Source organism: Rhamphochromis sp. 'chilingali' (genome assembly GCF_963969265.1).
Source record: "Rhamphochromis sp. 'chilingali' genome assembly, chromosome: 6".
In the NCBI taxonomy this organism is placed as follows: Eukaryota; Metazoa; Chordata; class Actinopteri; order Cichliformes; family Cichlidae; genus Rhamphochromis; species Rhamphochromis sp. 'chilingali'.
In genome coordinates, this window is record NC_137933.1 from 639,932 (window position 1) to 658,549 (window position 18,618).

The window sequence follows — 18,618 nt, forward strand, 5'->3', positions numbered from 1 at the left end:
CTGAATCCAAACTGGAAGCTGGTTCCACAAAAGAGGGGCCTGAAAACTGAAGGCTCTGCCTCCAATTCTACTTTTAAATACTCTAGGAACAACAAGTAGTTCTGCAGTGTGAGAGCAAAGTGCTCTAATGGGGTGACACCATACTATGAGGTCTTTACAATAAGATGGATCCTGATTATTCAAACCCTTGTATGTGATGAGATTTTGAATTAAATTCTGGATTTAACAAGTTGCCAGTGAAGAGAAGCCAATATAGGAGAAATAAGCTCTCTCTTTCTAGTCCCTGTCAGGACTCTTGCTGCAGCATTTTGGATCAGCTGAAGGCTTTTCAGGGAGTTTTTAGGACTTCCTGATAATAATGAATGACAGTAGTCCAGCCTGGAAGTAATAAATGCATGAACTAGTTTCTCAGCATCACTCTGAGACAGGATATTTCTAACTTTAGAGATGTTGCGCAAATGGAAGAAAGCAGTCTTACATATTTGTTTAATATGTGCGTTGAAGGACATGTCCTGGTCAAAAATGACTCCAAGGTTCAATTCAATTCAATTCAATTTTATTTATATAGCGCCAAATCACAACATAAGTCGCCTCAAGGCGCTTCATAGATACAGAGAAAAACCCAACAATTATATGACCCCCTATGAGCAAGCATTTTGGCAACAGTGGGAAGGAAAAACTCCTTTTAACAGGAAGAAACCTCCGGCAGAACCAGGCTCAGGGAGGGGCGGTCATCTGCTGCGACCGGTTGGGGTGAGAGAAGGAAGACCGGATAAAAGACATGCTGTGGAAGAGAGACAGAGGTTATTAACAGATATGATTCAGTGCAGAGAGGTCTGTTACAGTTTTTTTCAGTCGCTAACAAGCGTTTGTCCAAACAGTTGTCACATTTGCAAAACTCTAAACACAATTAGCACAGCATCGGTCTGTTGTGGCCATACCATTCACACATTTCATGTCGTGTTCACCCAATATGCAGTCAGTGAACACATTTCCACAATGCTTACATTTTCTTAACAGACAAGCTATACCTCCCAACAAAATTATGGACTGTTTTTGTTGTATCTACGAATGTTAACACACAACATCCCACAATAGCAAAAACAATATTCCAAACCTTAGATACAGTATAAAAACCTCTGCTTCTGCAATGATATCAGTACAAAAACAATATCAATATCAAAAATATATCTCATCTGATAATAAACAAACAAAGGCTCAATGCAGCGGGAACTCAGCGTAATTGGCAGTCCACAAATATAATCAAACAGTATATGAGCGACTTTGGTCTTTGCGATGCATGGCGCTCTCTTCACCCCACCAGTAAGGAATATACTTTTTTCTCACATGTCCATCACTCCTACTCTCGTCTGGATTATTTTTTGGTCAGCAGCTCACTGCTGAACGACATTTCAGACACTGAGATTCATCCTATAGTTGTCAGCGATCATGGTCCTGTATCTTTAACACTAATGCACAAGAATAATACTACGCCAAGAAAAAACTGGAGATTTAATATATCACTACTTAAAGATGAAGACTTTATTAAATATTTTAAAAAAGAGTGGACTTCATATTTGGACTATAATGACACTCCCGAAACATCAGCTTCTGTTCTATGGGAAGCAGGGAAAGCTGTGATGAGAGGTAAAATAATTTCTTTCTCATCACATAAAAAGAAAAAAGAAAACAAAAATATTCAGGAATTAGAAAAAAACATCAAATCACTAGAAGAAGCCTACGCGTGCGACCAAGATCAGGAAACATTGAACAAAATACGCAAAACAAAACTAGAATTAAATGAGATAATTGATAAAAAAAACAAAATTCTTAGTACAAAGACTACGCCTACAAAATTATGAACATGGTAATAAATCCGGTCAATTTCTAGCAAACCAGCTAAAAATAAATAAAGAAAAAACAACTATATGTGCTGTTCAAGATTCATCTGGGAACACAATATATGATCCGATACAAATAAACAACATTTTCAGGGATTTCTATAAAACGTTGTATTCACCACAAATAAACCCATCTAAAAGAGAAATTGATCAGTTTTTGGACAACATAACTCTTCCAAAATTATTGGACACTCAAGCAATGGCACTGGATTCACCACTGACACCAGGTGAACTCCAGGAAGCCCTGATAAGTATGCCCAATAATAAGGCTCCAGGTCCAGATGGCTTTCCTGCAGAATTCTACAAAGAATTCTGGTCGATTCTAGCACCAGTTTTCTACAGAACGTTGTTGGAAATTAAAGAAAAGGGCAGACTTCCATCAAATATGAATTCTGCAAACATTAATCTCCTGCTAAAACCAGGCAAAGACCCTGTATATCCCTCAAGCTATCGTCCAATATCCCTTATAAACGTAGACCTTAAAATAATCTGCAAAGCTCTCTCAAAGAGACTGGAGAAAATAACCCCCCTCTTAATTCATCCTGATCAAACTGGTTTCATAAAAGGTAGGCACTCATCAACAAATACACGTAGATTACTTAATTTGATAGACTACTCATACAGTAAAAACCTAGAAACTACAATATTCTCTTTAGACGCAGAAAAAGCATTCGACAGAGTTAACTGGAAATTTCTATTTGCAACTTTACACAAATTTGGTTTTGGATCCTCTTTCATAAACTGGTTAAAAATATTATATAATTCCCCAACAGCTTGTGTTAGAACAAATGACCAGACATCCTCCAGCTTCTGGCTCTTGAGGGGCACCAGGCAGGGATGCCCACTCTCCCCTTCACTGTTTGCAATTTTTATTGAACCACTAGCAGCAGCAATTAGACAGAATTCAGTAATTAAGGGCATAAAATGCAAGAACGTGGAACATAAAATCAGCCTTTATGCGGATGATGTGTTACTCTTTCTCCAAAATTCACAAACCAATATCTCTGGGGTGATTGAATTGATAAACTCTTTTGCAAGAATATCAGATTACTCAATTAACTGGTCAAAATCTACAGTTCTACCGATTAATTGCTCCCTCCATAATTCCTCTTCTACACCACTGCAATCGGGAAATATAAAATATTTAGGTATTAATGTTTCTCCCAAGCTTGCAGATCTAACTAAATTAAACCATATCCCACTTTTAAAGAAGGTAGAAGATGATCTGGCTAGATGGAAATGTCTACCCATATCACTCATGGGAAGGGTTGCCGCTATAAAAATGATGGTCTTACCAAAAATAAATAATTTATTCTCAATGATCCCAACTAAACCGCCACAAGATTGGTTCAGATCTCTAGATTCATGTATGTCCAAATTCCTTTGGAAAAATAAACCCCCACGTATAAGCTTAAAAACACTACAAAAGACCAAGGATAAAGGAGGACTAGAACTGCCTAACTTTCAGCACTACTTCTTAGCCAACAGGCTTCAGTTTATCTCAGGATGGCTAAAACATACCCTCTTAGATGAACCTTGGCTAGATGTAGAACAAGCACTCTGCAATAATCTAGAGATCTCAGACCTACCATTTATCAGCTCAAACATCCAACGACATGAATGCTTTAAAAGCATCAACATCAGCTCTTCTCTGACAGCATGGTGGGAGTTTCTAAAATTGACGGCGTCTTCATTAATCCCATGCAAACGTACACCTATCTGGAACAACCCTGACATATTACAAAACAATAATATGATAAACTTTTCAGATTGGAGTGGTAAAGGAATCAAATATTTAGAACATATACTAGAAGGAACAGAATTTATTTCATTTGACAGACTAGTTACACAATATGGGATCAACAAGAAAAGATTTTTAGAATATCAACAAATTAAATCCATAGTAAAAAAGAAATTTAAACCGGGTCAAGTTGAACTACAAACACCACCAAGTGTGGTTCAATTTCTTACTCTTAAAACCCCCAAATTACTATCCAAAATATACAGAATGCTTTCTAAAACAGATGAATCAATATCACTTCCTATTGCAAAATGGGAAGCGGATTTATCAGTTAACTTAGACCTAAACTTCTGGTCTCAGATTTGCTTAAAAACCTTTAATCTAATTAGAAATCCCAGTCTTCAATTAATTCAATACAAAATATTACATAGAGTGCACTATACAGGTCATCGGATGTTCAAGATGGGCTTTACGTCTACCAACAACTGCTCACACTGCCAAACCAATTCACCGGACAATTATATCCACGCTCTTTGGTTCTGTCCACCAGTTCAGAAGTTTTGGCGCGAGATATGTGAAGACTTATCGAAGTGTCTGAAATGTAACATTCCAACTTCCCCCTTAGTGTGTTTGTTGGGCAGCTTAGATAATGTCACTTCAGAAAAGAATATCGCCCATATGGTTTTCACTGCCCTATGCATAGCTAAGAAAACAGTCCTCATGAACTGGAAAAATAAAAATAATCTTAATTCTAACCAATATAGAAATTATCTATTAGATTACATTAGTCTTGATACAGCCTCTGCCACCACATCAGATCAATTGCTCTGGGCTCCTTTGATCAGCTCCATCACCTAGTGGGGGTGGGGGGGTCATAGTCTGGTCCCGCCTTCACTGTTGTGATTGGTGTGGGGGTAGGGACAGGCTTAGGGCGTCGGGGGGTTCCCCGGAGGCATCTTCCTTGGGGGGCTCAACCCGGGGTAGCGGTCATGTCCGGTTAGGGGCTCTGTTGGCTCTCAGGTGACTGTTTCCTCGCGGCTGCGTGCAGCGGGGCTAGGGGAGGGTCTGTGCTGACAGACGTGGGTTACTGACCTGGTAGCCTGGCTGCCCCTGGGTGGGTCCGGGATGGGCGTGAGGTTCTGGGGGCGCTCCGTCTCTGGGCTGGGACCCGGACCGGGCCTCGGGGGCTTGGGTCCTGGTTGGTGTGTTGCCGGGGTTGTGGGCGGGTGGGTGCATGGGGGCCCAGCCCTGGAGCGGGGTGCCGCCGGTGCATCGAGCCACCTGGGGGGCTCTTCAACTGGTGGGGGAGATTGTCACATCTTGCAGGAGCTTTCTTCTCCTCAGGAGCTCCCTCTGCAGGAGGGGGAGATGCAGGAGAGGTGGAGGAAGATCTCAGCCTGGGTGTTTATTGTCTTATGTAGTCTGGAATATGAGTGGATGGTGGGGTGGGTGCAGTTTTCTCTGTGGTGGGGTTGGGAGGACTGTCCCGGGCTCTGTGGGGCCGGGAGGCGCTGCTGTGCTGGGCCCCGGTCTGGATGGGCCTGGGCCCCCTTTCCCTGGCGGGTCGCGGAGTATGGGGGTGCCTACTGGGGTCAGCGGGGGAGCTGGCCCCAGGGAAGGGTCACTTGCCCCTCCCTTCCTTCCCTCCCCATCTCCAGCTGCCTCCCTCTTCCCGCTCCACCACAACCACCCACACATGCAGGACCTTGGAGTAGGGGTATGTCACCAGGGTGCAGAGGAGGCTACCCCCCCCCCCCCCCCCCCCGTCCCCTTCTGGCTGCCTCTGCCTCAATTTTATCCCACAACTTAGACATTCACATTACTCACACTCTCATTACACATACATATAGGATCTTGGGGGTGGGCACGATACACGGAGTCCAAAGTACCATCAGGGTGTACACCCCACCCCTGGCATCGTTGCCCACCTCTCAATTTTAAATACACGTAGACATTGAGGGCTAGCAGGAGGGACCATGCGCTTACCTGCTGCTCTCTGGCAGGTAGCTCCAAGCCCTCCTGGGTTTTAAATGCACCTTAGAACACACATGCATCAACACTACAATGAGCGGGTGGAGGGAGGTTTGGAGTCTTCTCTCACCCCCATTCTCTGCGACCTGCTGGAGCGGGGGGGCTAGGAGGAGGAGTTGGCCGTCCAACTGCGGTCTGGAGTGTGGGGCCTTCCTGCTGCTGCAGAGTCGGGGCGGTCTGCCTCCCCCCACCGTAGGGAAAAGGGTAACACCACCTGGGTCTGGGTGCGGTTCCCCCCTCCAGGGGCAAGGGCACCTAGTGTGATCGTGTGTACAACGTCTCTTTATGTCTGTCTCCACGTTGGTTGAGTGTGGAGTAAGTGCATATGAGAGCATGAGGGTGGGAATGGATGTTTGTATCTGTGTGTGCCTGTATGTCTGTGTCTATATGTCAGGTTGGGTGTCAGGCGCCACCTCTCTGGGGACATCTCAGGCCCTCCAAGGTTTGGAGGCCTATCTCCCCCTACCACCACTTCCCCTGCCAGTGGCGGTCCCCCTCGGACATCGGTGCGTTGGTGGTTCTTTGTGTCCGGGGGTGGGCGTCCAGGTACACACCGGCTCACTCCTTGGCGGCCGCTTGTCGGGGCCTGGAGCCTGGGGCTCGCTCGGGCCACTTCGGAGGTGGGGTGCCCCCGGCCTCTCGGCCTGGGGCTCGGTCACTCAGGCACGGCTGGCTGCCGGCGGAGCTCACGGGCGCGTCACTGCAACTCCCCCTGGTTTCTGCTCCGCGGCTGCTGGGTGAGCCCTCATCTGGGACTCTCCTCAGCTCTTACTGGGACAGTGGCGCAGCTGCCCCTCTGTTGGTCTTCCTTGGTCTCTTGTGTTCTGGGGGCCTCTGGATGTCTGGAGTTTTGATCTCCTCCATACCTGCTTCATGCCCTGAAGGACGGGGCTGTGGCCCCCCCACACCCTCTAGCAGATTATTACATGAAGGAACCTTTTAAAAAACAAAAAACAAGCGCGTCCATGCTCACAGGTGTACACACGGGTGATCACACCCACAAACTACACCCTTTTTGGCTCCTACTTCAAAGCACACTGTGTTCTGTTGATCTTATGTGCTGCACAATAATGTTTAATATTTAGTATTTACTGTCATATTCCCATATATCATTGTGATGTTGTTTATTCTATTACTCTTGTTCTCTTCTGCTTGTTTTCTTTTTTCTTTGTCAGCAGGTGACCCAGGTGATTAATATATGCATTTTTTTTTCCCTGCCCGTTCTGTTGGTTTTTGTCTTTTGCCCTTCTCCCCCGTCCCTCTTCTTAGCTGTTTCTCTTTCCCTCTTTCTTTCTCCCCTTCTTTCCCCCAGTCAAGTCTGTCCCGTATTCAGTAAGTGAAAATAAAATAAACAATAAAAGGTGAATCAAATGGACCATTACGGCAAGGCTGGGATGGTCAATTTGGTAAAGTAAATCCGTTGGGCATCTTTCTTTGCCTTTAGACAACAATTCTGATGCAAAAGAGCCAAACGGGACAGGCAAAAAAAACAAAAAAAAAAACAAAACAAACAATTGAATAATTGACATACAGCTGATTTATGTTGGGTAAATTGGGCCAACCACAGCTTCTTCCATTCTGGCTTAGACTCAGTGGGGTTTATAAGGCAAGACCTTGAGGAGTGATGTTTTTGGAAACAAAAAAAAGACAAACACTGTAATGTCTGGTCGAGGAAGAGTAAGAGCAAGGGGCCCAGGGAGAAGAGCAGGCCCAAGGAGAGGGCAAGGTAGAGGTGTAAGAATGCGTGGTGGTGGCATTCCAAGGGCTGCAAGAACAGTAGTCAGTGATGAAATTCGTGCCACTATCATTGACCATATAATCAACCATGGTCTTTCACTAAGAGAGGCTGGTGAAAGAGTGCAGCCCAATTTGAGGCGGTCAATGGTTGCCTCCATTATACGCATCTTTCAACAAACCAACAGGTAAGTATTGCATTTTACATGGATTGTTTCTATTCTCACTTGACATGTCAATATGGTCATACAGTAATACACAATACTAGGTTACAGTACAGTATGGTATACAGTACTAACATGACTTACATAAACTTTGTTTCAGAGAGTTATGGAATTGGAGGCCAACCAGGCCCCTCATGAATTCATATACATCGATGAGGCAGGATTCAATCTGGCCAAAAGGCGTCGACGTGGACGAAATGTAATTGGAAAAAGGGCCACAGTTGATGTGCCAGGACAGAGAGGGGCAAACATTACCATGTGTGCTGCAATTGCAAATGCAGGATTACTCCTTCACAGATGTCAGGTTGGACCCTATAATACAGAGCGCTTGCTTGCCTTTCTCAATGATCTCCACCAGCGCCTGGTTCCAGAGCAGGGTCCGGAGGGTGAAAACATGAGGACCTTTGTAATTACCTGGGACAATGTGGCTTTCCATCACTCGCAAGCAATAACAACATGGTTTGAAGTCCACCCAAGACTGGTAAGTCTCTTCCTTCCACCCTATTCACCTTTCCTCAACCCCATAGAGGAGTTCTTTTCTGCATGGAGGTGGAAGGTTTATGACCATCAGCCACATGACCAGATGTCCCTCCTTGAAGCCATGGATGCTGGCTCCAGGGACATCACAGTTGATGATTGCCAAGGGTGGATCCGACATACCAGGCGGTTTTATCCCAGGTGCATCGACTTGGATAACATCAGATGTGATGTTGATGAAAACATGTGGCCTAAGAAGATCGCAGAGATTAGATGCAAATTTCTTGCCTTTTTTTAGCCCCCCTCCCCCTCCCCCCCCTTTTTATCTTGGCTTTTTGCTGTTGTTTTTTTGTTCAGAATGCTCTTGTGTGTTTCATGGATATTTTGTTCACTGTAAGCAATACTGTAAAACTTTCTCTGTCCTATCATACCGTGTTTCTACTGTACCTCCTGTAGTAAACAGTAAAGAAACAAAAACTTGTTTGCTTTTTACTGGAAAGCTTTTGAATGTGAACATTACTGTACATGTGGACATACAGTTACCAACCAAGACATTTCTGGTGTCAAAATGGTGGATTGCATGTTTCGCATGCAAATACCTGTAAAACTGAAACATAAAAGTCTATGCAGTTTTTGTAATGTCAATAATAGCCAGTATTTTGAAACCTGGTGTACTTTGATTGACTGCATGTACCTTGTGAAGTGAAAACAAGTGTTATTCTTTGACAGACTAATTTCATTTTGAGTCAGATTTATAGTGTTTTTGTACAGTTAGTGTGTGCAGAGAAAGATGTGTTCTACACTCAACAAAAATATAAACGCAACACCTTTGTTACTGCTCCCATTCCCCATGGGATGGACGTAGAGACCTAAAATTCATTCCAGATACACAATATAACCATCCCTCCCAAACAGTGGTCACAAATCAGTCCAAATGTGTGGTAGTGGGCACATCTGCTATATTGAGATAATCCATCCCACCTCACAGGTGTGCCACATCAGGATGCTGATCTGACATCATGAGTAGTGCACAGGTGTACCTCAGACTGCCCACAACAAAAGGCCACCCTGGAATGTGCAGTTTTTTGCGCTATTGGGGGTCTGGGGACCCAGAACCGGTCAGTATCTGGTGTGACCACCATTTGCCTCATGCAGTGCAACACATCGTCACATGGAGTCTATCAGATTGTCAATTGTGGCCTGTGGAATGTTGGTCCACTCCACTTCAATGGCTGTGCGAGGTTGTTGGATATTCGTGGGAACTGGTACACGCTGTCGTATACGCCGGTCAAGCACATCCCGAACATGCTCAATGGGTGACATGTCTGGTGAGTATGCTGGCCATGCAAGAACTGGGACATTCTCAGCTGCCATCTGCCCTGAACAATGTGAACCATGATTCATCCGTGAAGCGCACACCTCTCCAACGTGCCAGACGCCATCGAATGTGAGCATTTGCCCACACAAGTCTGTTACGGCGACGAGCTGGAGTCAGGTCAAGACCCCGATGAGGACGACGGGCATGCAGTTGAGCGTCCCTGAGACGGTTTCTGACAGTTTGTGCAGAAATTGTTTGGTTGTGCAAACCAATTGTTCCAGCAGCTGTCTGGGTGGCTGGTCTCAGACGATCTTGGAGGTGAACCTGCTGGATGTGGAGGTCCTGGGCTGGTGTGGTTACACGAGGTCTGCGGTTGTGAGGCCGGTTGGATGTGCTGCCATATTCTCTGAAACGCCTGTGGAGACGGTTTATGGTTGAGAAATGAACATTCAATGCACGGGCGACAGATCTGGTTGACATTCCTGCTGTCAGCATGCCAATTGCACGCTCCCTCATTGCTTGTGGCATCTGTGGCATTTTGCTGTGAGACAAAACTGCACATTCCAGGGTGGCCTTTTGTTGTGGGCAGTCTGAGGTACACCTGTGCACTACTCATGTTGTCAGATCAGCATCCTGATGTGGCACACCTGTGAGGTGGGATGGATTATCTCAATATAGCAGATGTGCCCACTACCACACATTTGGACTGATTTGTGACCGCTGTTTGGGAGGGATGGTTATATTGTGTATCTGGAATGAATTTTAGGTCTCTACTGTCACGGTTCTGGGTCCGTTGGACCCAGTATTTTGAGTTTTATTATGTTTGGGTTTTAGTTTGCATCGGGGATTGTTTTCTTGTTCTCTTGTTGTGTTTATGATGATGATTATGATGTTTATTATTAGAGTTCCATGTTTCTGTTTATCTGGGTTTAAGATGCGGGTTTAGTTTCATATGTTATTTCCTGTCTGTCTCTCGATGTCGAGCCTGCGTGTGATGTTTTATTGTGAAGGTCTGCGTCTCATGTGAGTGTGTTCAGTTTTACCTCTGTCTCGTCTTATTGATTGTTCCCAGCTGTGTCCACCACCTGTGTGTAATTCCCGTATTTCTCTGTGTGTATTTAAGTCGTGTCCTCCGTCATTGTAGTTGCTGGTCCGTCTGTGTATTCCACCCTGCCTCATCTGCGTTTCTACCATGTCTCACCCGTGTGTTCTCCCTGCTGTCCGCCGTTAGTCTCTTCTGGTCGTTCTCGTTAAGGTTTGTGCTCTGTAGTTTAGTTGATCCCAGTATAGTTTAGTTCTAGCTCCATTTGCCGTTTGTATTTACTTTCATGTTCAATAAACCACCTTTACACCTTCACGACTGCCTGCATTTGGATCCTCCTTCATTTCCTCCACACGGCTCACCTCACGCGCCGTGACAGTACGGACCAGCCAGATATGGATCCAGTGGCATTCACCCCACCCACGGAGCTTCGGGACCTCATCACGAACTCCGCCTCAAACATAATCAACCTGTGGCTAGAGCATGAGGGGGAGGCATTCCTCCACGTTCTGGAAGCCAGACTGCAACAGCTGCTCACGGATTATCCCTGGCTATTGGACTCGCTACACCCACTTGTGCAAGACTTCATCCTTCACGAACTTCACCTACACCCACCAGCCGCTACCGCTTCCCAACCCAGCTGGATGCCGGAGGTTTTGCCCGGCCCGCCGGAGGTTTTGCCCGGGAGGAAGCGACGATCGCGCCGTCGGCGCGTCGCCCCACAGCCGGAGATTAGGACTTCGGAACTGCCGGCTGTGATGAGTGGAAGAGACGCTCCGTCTGTTTCACCAGTTCATATGACTGTTTACACCGGGGCTGTGTTCGTTGAGTCAGCTGCTCAGCAGGTAGCTCGGTTAGCTGCCCAGCAGTCGCTAACTCAGTCAGCCGCTCAATCATCACCTCCATTACAGTCACAGTCAGACCCAGTAGACACCATGTTACAGTCCATAGCCCAGTCAATAGCTCAGTTGGCAAGAGATTCATCAGCCTTATTATCAGTTCAGCCAGCCACTCCACCACCTGTTACTACTTCGCTACCTGTAGCTCAGTTGCCACCAGTTCAGCAGCCTGTCCACTCATTTACCCAGCCTTTATCCTCACAGCCTCATTACAAGCAGGGAACACACTCCACACAAACTGTAGCTGGTTCATTTAAGCTGGCCATCTCAGAGACAGTTGCTCCCTCTAGGGCCTCCCCAGAGGCTGGGTGCCAGTCACCAGCCGACTCTGGACCCCTAGAGGTCGAGATGCCAGCACCAGCAGCTTCATTAGAGGACTTTACTGAGCAGTCTCGGCCGTCATCCCCTGCTGAGAGCTCCAGTGAGTCCGCCCCTCTGCCCCTGTCCTCTGCTGGAGGACCAGAGGGACCCATTCAGCCGTCAATCTCAGCTGGAGGGTCTGAGGAGCCCGTCCAGCCCCACGCCACGTCTGCTGGGGGTTCTGGAGAACCCAGCAAGCCTCAAGTCTCGTCTGCTGGGGGTTCTGGAGAACCCAGCCTGCCTCAAGTCTCGTCTGCTGGGGGTTCTGGAGAACCCAGCCAGCCTCAAGTCTCATCTGCTGGGGGTTCTGGAGAACCCAGCCAGCCTCAAGTCTCGTCTGCTGGGGGTTCTGGAGAACCCAGCCTGCCCGAGGAGCCCGTCCAGCCCCACGCCACATCTGCTGGAGGGCCCGAGGAGCCCGTCCAGCCCCACGCCACGTCTGCTGGAGGGCCCGAGGAGCCCGTCCAGCCCCACGCCACGTCTGCTGGAGGGCCCGAGAGACCCAGCCAGCACCACGTCTCGTTAGCTGAGGGTCCTGAAGGACCCAGCCAGCACCACGTCTCGTTAGCTGAGGGTCCTGAAGGACCCAGCCAGCACATCCGCACATCCGCTGACAGTCCGTGGGAGTCCGTTCAGCCGTCACCTGCTGGCTCATCCCCCGCGACTTCCACGCCACCGCCTGCAGTATTCACGCCACCGCCTGCAGCATTCACGCCACCGCCTGCAGCGTTCACGCCACCGCCTGCAGCGTTCATATCATCACAATTCGCATCACCGCCTGCAGCGTCGCTGCCGTCAGGTTCCGCAGCCGTCCCGCTGCCGTCAGGTCCCGCTGCCGTCATCCACGCCAGGTCCCGCTGCCGTCCCGCTGCCGTCATCCACGCCAGGCCCCGCAGCCGTCCCGCAGCCGTCATCCACGCCAGGTCCCGCAGCCGTCCCGCTGCCGTCATCCACGCCAGGTCCCGCAGCCGTCCCGCTGCCGTCATCCACGCCAGGTCCCGCTGCCGTCATCCACGCCAGGTCCCGCTGCCGTCATCCACGCCAGGTCCCACAGCCGTCCCGCTGCCGTCAGCCACGCCTGGTCCGGCCTCCGCGTCTTCATCCACGCCTGGTCCGGCCTCCGCGTCTTCATCCACGCCTGGTCCGGCCTCAGCTTCTGCCTCAGCTTTTGCCTCGCCTGGTGCCGCAGGGATCACGCACCCTTCAGGTCCCAAACTACCGCCTCAACATCATCGAGCATTTGTCAGGCCGCTTGTTGGGCATCATCACCACCGTGGCCGCCCTCCGGACTTCTGTTGCCACCCCCGCCTTCTGCATGGACGATCTCCTACGCGCCGCCATTACCTTCCGCATTGCCGGCCTCCAGAACTGCATCCGCGCCGCCGTTGCCGTCCGCACGGCCGGCCCCCTGAACTGTTTGCCCGTCGCCGCCGTTGCTGTGTGCACGGCCGGCCCCCTGAACTGTTTGCCCGTCGCCGCCGTTGCTGTGTGCACGGCCGGCCCCCTGAACTGTTTGCCCATCGCTGCCGTTGTTGTGTGCACGGTCGGCCCCCTGAACTGTTTTGTTGTTGAACTTTTGTTGTCGCCCCCGGACTTTACTGTGGACTCGTGTGTAGTCTTGTTTTGTGTTGACCTGTTTTCGGGTTGTTCTGGTCTCTTGTGCTCCTTGTTTTTTGTTTCGGACCCTCCTTCCAGGACCCCCTCCGCCCGCCCTGGTCTGGTGCTCGGTTTTGTCGTTCTGTTTTCTGTTTGGGGCTGTCGGGAGCCAGCCCTTTGAGGGGGGGTACTGTCACGGTTCTGGGTCCGTTGGACCCAGTATTTTGAGTTTTATTATGTTTGGGTTTTAGTTTGCATCGGGGATTGTTTTCTTGTTCTCTTGTTGTGTTTATGATGATGATTATGATGTTTATTATTAGAGTTCCATGTTTCTGTTTATCTGGGTTTAAGATGCGGGTTTAGTTTCATATGTTATTTCCTGTCTGTCTCTCGATGTCGAGCCTGCGTGTGATGTTTTATTGTGAAGGTCTGCGTCTCATGTGAATGTGTTCAGTTTTACCTCTGTCTCGTCTTATTGATTGTTCCCAGCTGTGTCCACCACCTGTGTGTAATTCCCGTATTTCTCTGTGTGTATTTAAGTCGTGTCCTCCGTCATTGTAGTTGCTGGTCCGTCTGTGTATTCCACCCTGCCTCATCTGCGTTTCTACCATGTCTCACCCGTGTGTTCTCCCTGCTGTCCATCATCATTCTCCTCTGGTCGTTCTCGTTAAGGTTTGTGCTCTGTAGTTTAGTTGATCCCAGTATAGTTTAGTTCTAGCTCCATTTGCCGTTTGTATTTACTTTCATGTTCAATAAACCACCTTTACACCTTCACGACTGCCTGCATTTGGATCCTCCTTCATTTCCTCCACACGGCTCACCTCACGCGCCGTGACATCTACGTCCATCCCATGGGGAATGGGAGCAGTAACAAAGGTGTTGCGTTTATATTTTTGTTGAGTGTATTTTGAAATGAAGAGTTAGTATATATTTAACAAAATGTATTTTTGAGAAGAAAATTATCCATTTGGCCAATTGTGTTTTGTAGGTGTGAGTCTGTGTTAAGAGTTTAGAAAAAGTATCTGAAGTATGGGTAGGCGCTTGTTAGCGATTGAAAAAAACTGTAATACATAGTGAGTGAGATAGGTGACTGGAAAGGAAAAACTCAATGCATCATGGGAATCCCCGGCAGCCTATGTCTATTGCAGCATAACTAAGGGAGGATTCAGGGTCACCTGGTCCAGCCCTAACTATATGCTTTAGCAAAAAGGAAAGTTTGAAGCCTAATCTTGAAAGTAGAGATAGTGTCTGTCTCCTGAATCCAAACTGGAAGCTGGTTCCACAGAAGAGGGGCCTGAAAACTGAAGGCTCTGCCTCCCATTCTACTTTTAAATACTCTAGGAACAACAAGTAGGCCTGTAGAGCGAGAGCGAAGCGCTCTAATAGGGTGATATGGTACTACAAGGTCATTAAGATAAGATGGGGCCTGATTATTTAAGACCTTGTATGTGAGGAGCAGGATTTTGAATTCTGGATTTAACAGGAAGCCAAAACAGGAGAAATAAGCTCTCTCTTTCTAGTCCCTGTCAGGACTCTTGCTGCAGCATTTTGGATCAGCTGAAGGCTTTTCAGGGAGTTTTTTGGACTTCTGATAATAATGAATTACAGTCGTCCAGCCTGGAAGTAATAAATGCATGAACTAGTGTTTCAGCGTCACTCTGAGACAGGATCAGCTGTCTCAGACAGATCAGCTGAAAGTTTTTTGTTTTTGTTAGGGAGTCTTTAGGACATCCTGATAATAAGGAATTGCAGTAGTATAGAAGTAATAAATGCATGAACTTGTTTTTCAGCATCACTGTGACACAGGCTATTTGTAATTTTTGGCATAATACCCGAATGCAAGAAAGCACATATTTGTTCAGTATGTGCATCGAAGGACATATCCTGGTCAAAAATTACTCCTAGATTCCTCTGGAGGCCAAAGTAATGCCATCCAAAGTAAGCATCTGGTTAGATACCATATTTCTAAGAATTTTAGGGCCTCATTCAAGAAATCAGTTTAAAACCAGAGATAATTTGAGCTTTGTGGCATGGTGTGTTATCCTCGTGGAAACCACCAAGCCATTACTGTTGACAGAAAGGATACACCGTGGTCATACAGGGATGGACATGGTCAGCAACAATACTCTTGTAGGCTGTGGTGTTTAGAAAATCCAGAGTTAGTAAGATTATTATCATTTCATCATTCATTGTTTCTTTTACAACTGCTGTTATGTAAATTGTCCAAAAACTGGAAAATGCAGTAACATGACATGCAAATATGCCTGAAATTGCACGCCATGAACCATGCCATGATGTTACAAATGTCTATTCGATAATAAGTTGTGATCAGCACATATTTGAAAATCAGCATTGTTCAGAACCCTTGATTCAGACTGGGCAGTTGTTTAAAGGAAAGTGTTACATAAATATGGCCGTAATAATCACAAAAGTCAGAACTTAGGTAGTTTCCAACTTCTGTAAGTGTCACCCCTCCTTTCCTCCTCTGACCACTTCCTGCATGGTTCCTTCACCCCTGATAGCCGTTATCTGGAAGGAATTGTGTGAAACCAGTGGTGTGATAGGGAGGCGGTGGTTAAATGTATACTTCTTTATTAAAACTTTAAATGCCCTCCCTTAGGACCAGAAATAAAGAGCTGGTACAGAGGTCATATCAATACAGATTACAGTTTTTCTTAATTGCTAAAACACAGTTCTTGAAACCTCCACTCATTTTCTCAAAACCTTAAACACAAATCCAAAAATTGTAACTACATTCACAAACCCCCAGAGTTTTCTGTCAAAATCAAACTGTTACCTCAAAATCAGTTATCCTGTGTTCAAATACAAACATTGTGTTCACATCATAAACACAGCAAGTAAAAATATATTCACCACAGAACATTTCTTAGGCACTACATCAAATAATTGAAGGCAAAGAATCCAGGGCATTACAGTTTTTTCTGATTGCTTAAGCACATTTTTTGTAACTGTTGGCTAATTTTGCAAAACTCTTCACACAAATAAGAAAACCTGTCACCCAATAATCAAAACATTGTAGTTCTCTTGCAAAAGCGAACACAGCTAGATTAACTCTTCACACCTTCGTAAAAATGGTGTTTCCGTATCAAACAGTACACACAAGCCATCATCTACTAAGCACACAATGCGCCAACTGCATACTGATGGTATGAATACAAAACACATCTGGCTTTTGCTTTCTCTGTGCACAAGGTAGGCTATGTCAGTTTGAGCTCATACTTCTGTCATAGATCCATAAGCATAGAGGGATCCAAACTTCAAGTACATCAAAACAAACACAAGTGTTTATTTCCAAGTATAGGATTATTTGCAATCGCCATAATGACTATATGGGTTACTTGGTCTGCAGTTAACATGCTTCCTCTGCCCCAGCATCTGGTCATCTAGCAATTCTGTAAAGTAACAATTTCAGTATTTTTACATCAATGGTATTGGTGTGTTTCTCATTGGCATATGGCAGTGCTACAAATCTTTGTGCGAAGTGACTGTACTCACCGATTCTCATTTCAAGATGTCCTTATGGTACTTGCTACAGTGTAGCGGCTCGAGTTAGGCTGGACCCGTTGGCCAGCTTCCCTCAGGGTCATTCCACGGTTGATGACATGGTCCACTATTGTAGCTCTGATGTCATCAGCAATTCTATTTCTTAATCTTCCTACCCTTCCTCTCCCCCCTCCTCATCTTCCTCTCCCCCCTCCTCGTCTTCCTCTTGCTCCTCCTTGTCCTTGTCGTCCTCTTCATCCTACTTCTTCACCTCCACGTCCTCGGCCTCCTCTACTTCTCACTCTTTCTGCTCCCTCCATTGTACTCCGCACACACAGCTTACCTGTATTATAGTGCTTAGGCTGATTGCAAAGTGAACTAATTATCTAAAAAAGTTTTCACATGTGAAAGTGTGCCAGACAGTTGGCAAATTAGTGTTAATGATAACCATACATGTGTATACTTTTGCTAGGAGTGTGTTGGAAATTTGGTAATTGAGTGTTGCGCAGTGAATTGTGCCTACAGTTTTGCAAAGTGTGTGTTACAAAATTGCAAACTGAGTGCAAAGCAGTTTTTGTGCTTTTAGTTTTGCAAACTCAGTGAGTGGTTTTGCTATAAGTCTGAATAGTTTTAGAGATTGTGCTACAGGAATCACAGTTAGGGTTTAAGCATTCAGAAAAAACTGTAAGTGTATTTAACAAAAATTACAGTGATTAGAATGACACGAAGTGCAGAATGTAGATAACAAAAAATCAAGAAAATTACAAAACCTAAATGAAAAGCACATTAATGTAAGCACATCATCATGTCTTTGGGCGAGGTCTGTCCAGAGGACTTCATCCAAATCACAGGCAATAGTCTCCTTTGCCAGACTATGTGGGAACCCCCCTCCCCCCCAGTTACCTATTGGCTGCACATAGGGTACCATTGCCAGTATGTTGGTCAGGGACTTTCACAATGGCACACTGACCAGTTGTGTTCCTCCTTTTTGCCAGATAGAACCCTGCTTCAGCTCTGCAACTACTAGCCTACAGTAACAGTAGGCCTATGGGCATACTTTTACTGGGTTGGGTTGAACTCTTTGATCTGCTTCCCTCATTGTCATTCCATGAACAAGACATGAACTCAATTGTGAGTTGCTGTGTGTAAAAGATGACAGCTGTGTTGGAATTGTGTTCACATTTTGCTGCCAGTGTTTATAGTTTTGTGTGTAAATGTGTTTAAGGTTTTGTGTATGAGTTTTGCAAATTGTGTTCAAGTACCTGAACAGTGATTAAGGTTTGGCGAAAAGAGTGTTTGATTGGAAAAATAAGTTTAGGCCACTGAGAATTTGGTTTAGAGAATGGAGTTTACAGTTTTTCTGCATTCCTAAAACACTACTCTATTTCCAAAATAAAATATGACTGTTCTGATGGGAGTATTTGTTACAACACTGGTTTAATCTTAAACACCCTCAATACTACTACAGTGGCAATAACCTTTGGCAAATTCCACCAGATTGGCTACACTCCTTGTGACAAAAGTGTATGTAGAGCTACTGGGAGCTTTCTGCTCAGCCTTCGTGGTTTTGGTAAATGGTGCAGACTATTCTAGCATGCAGTAACCCCAAACCCCAGACTTTTTTTCATTTCTTAGATACATAGATGCAGACAGCATCCACCAGGATTCAACAGAGGAACTCTTTGGCAAAACATATTTGGATGGAAGTTTACAGGTCAGCTTATCATGTGCTCTCCTACCTCTTGACAGAGGCAGCTGAATCAATGGTGTGGCGGGGGATCCCCTATCCAT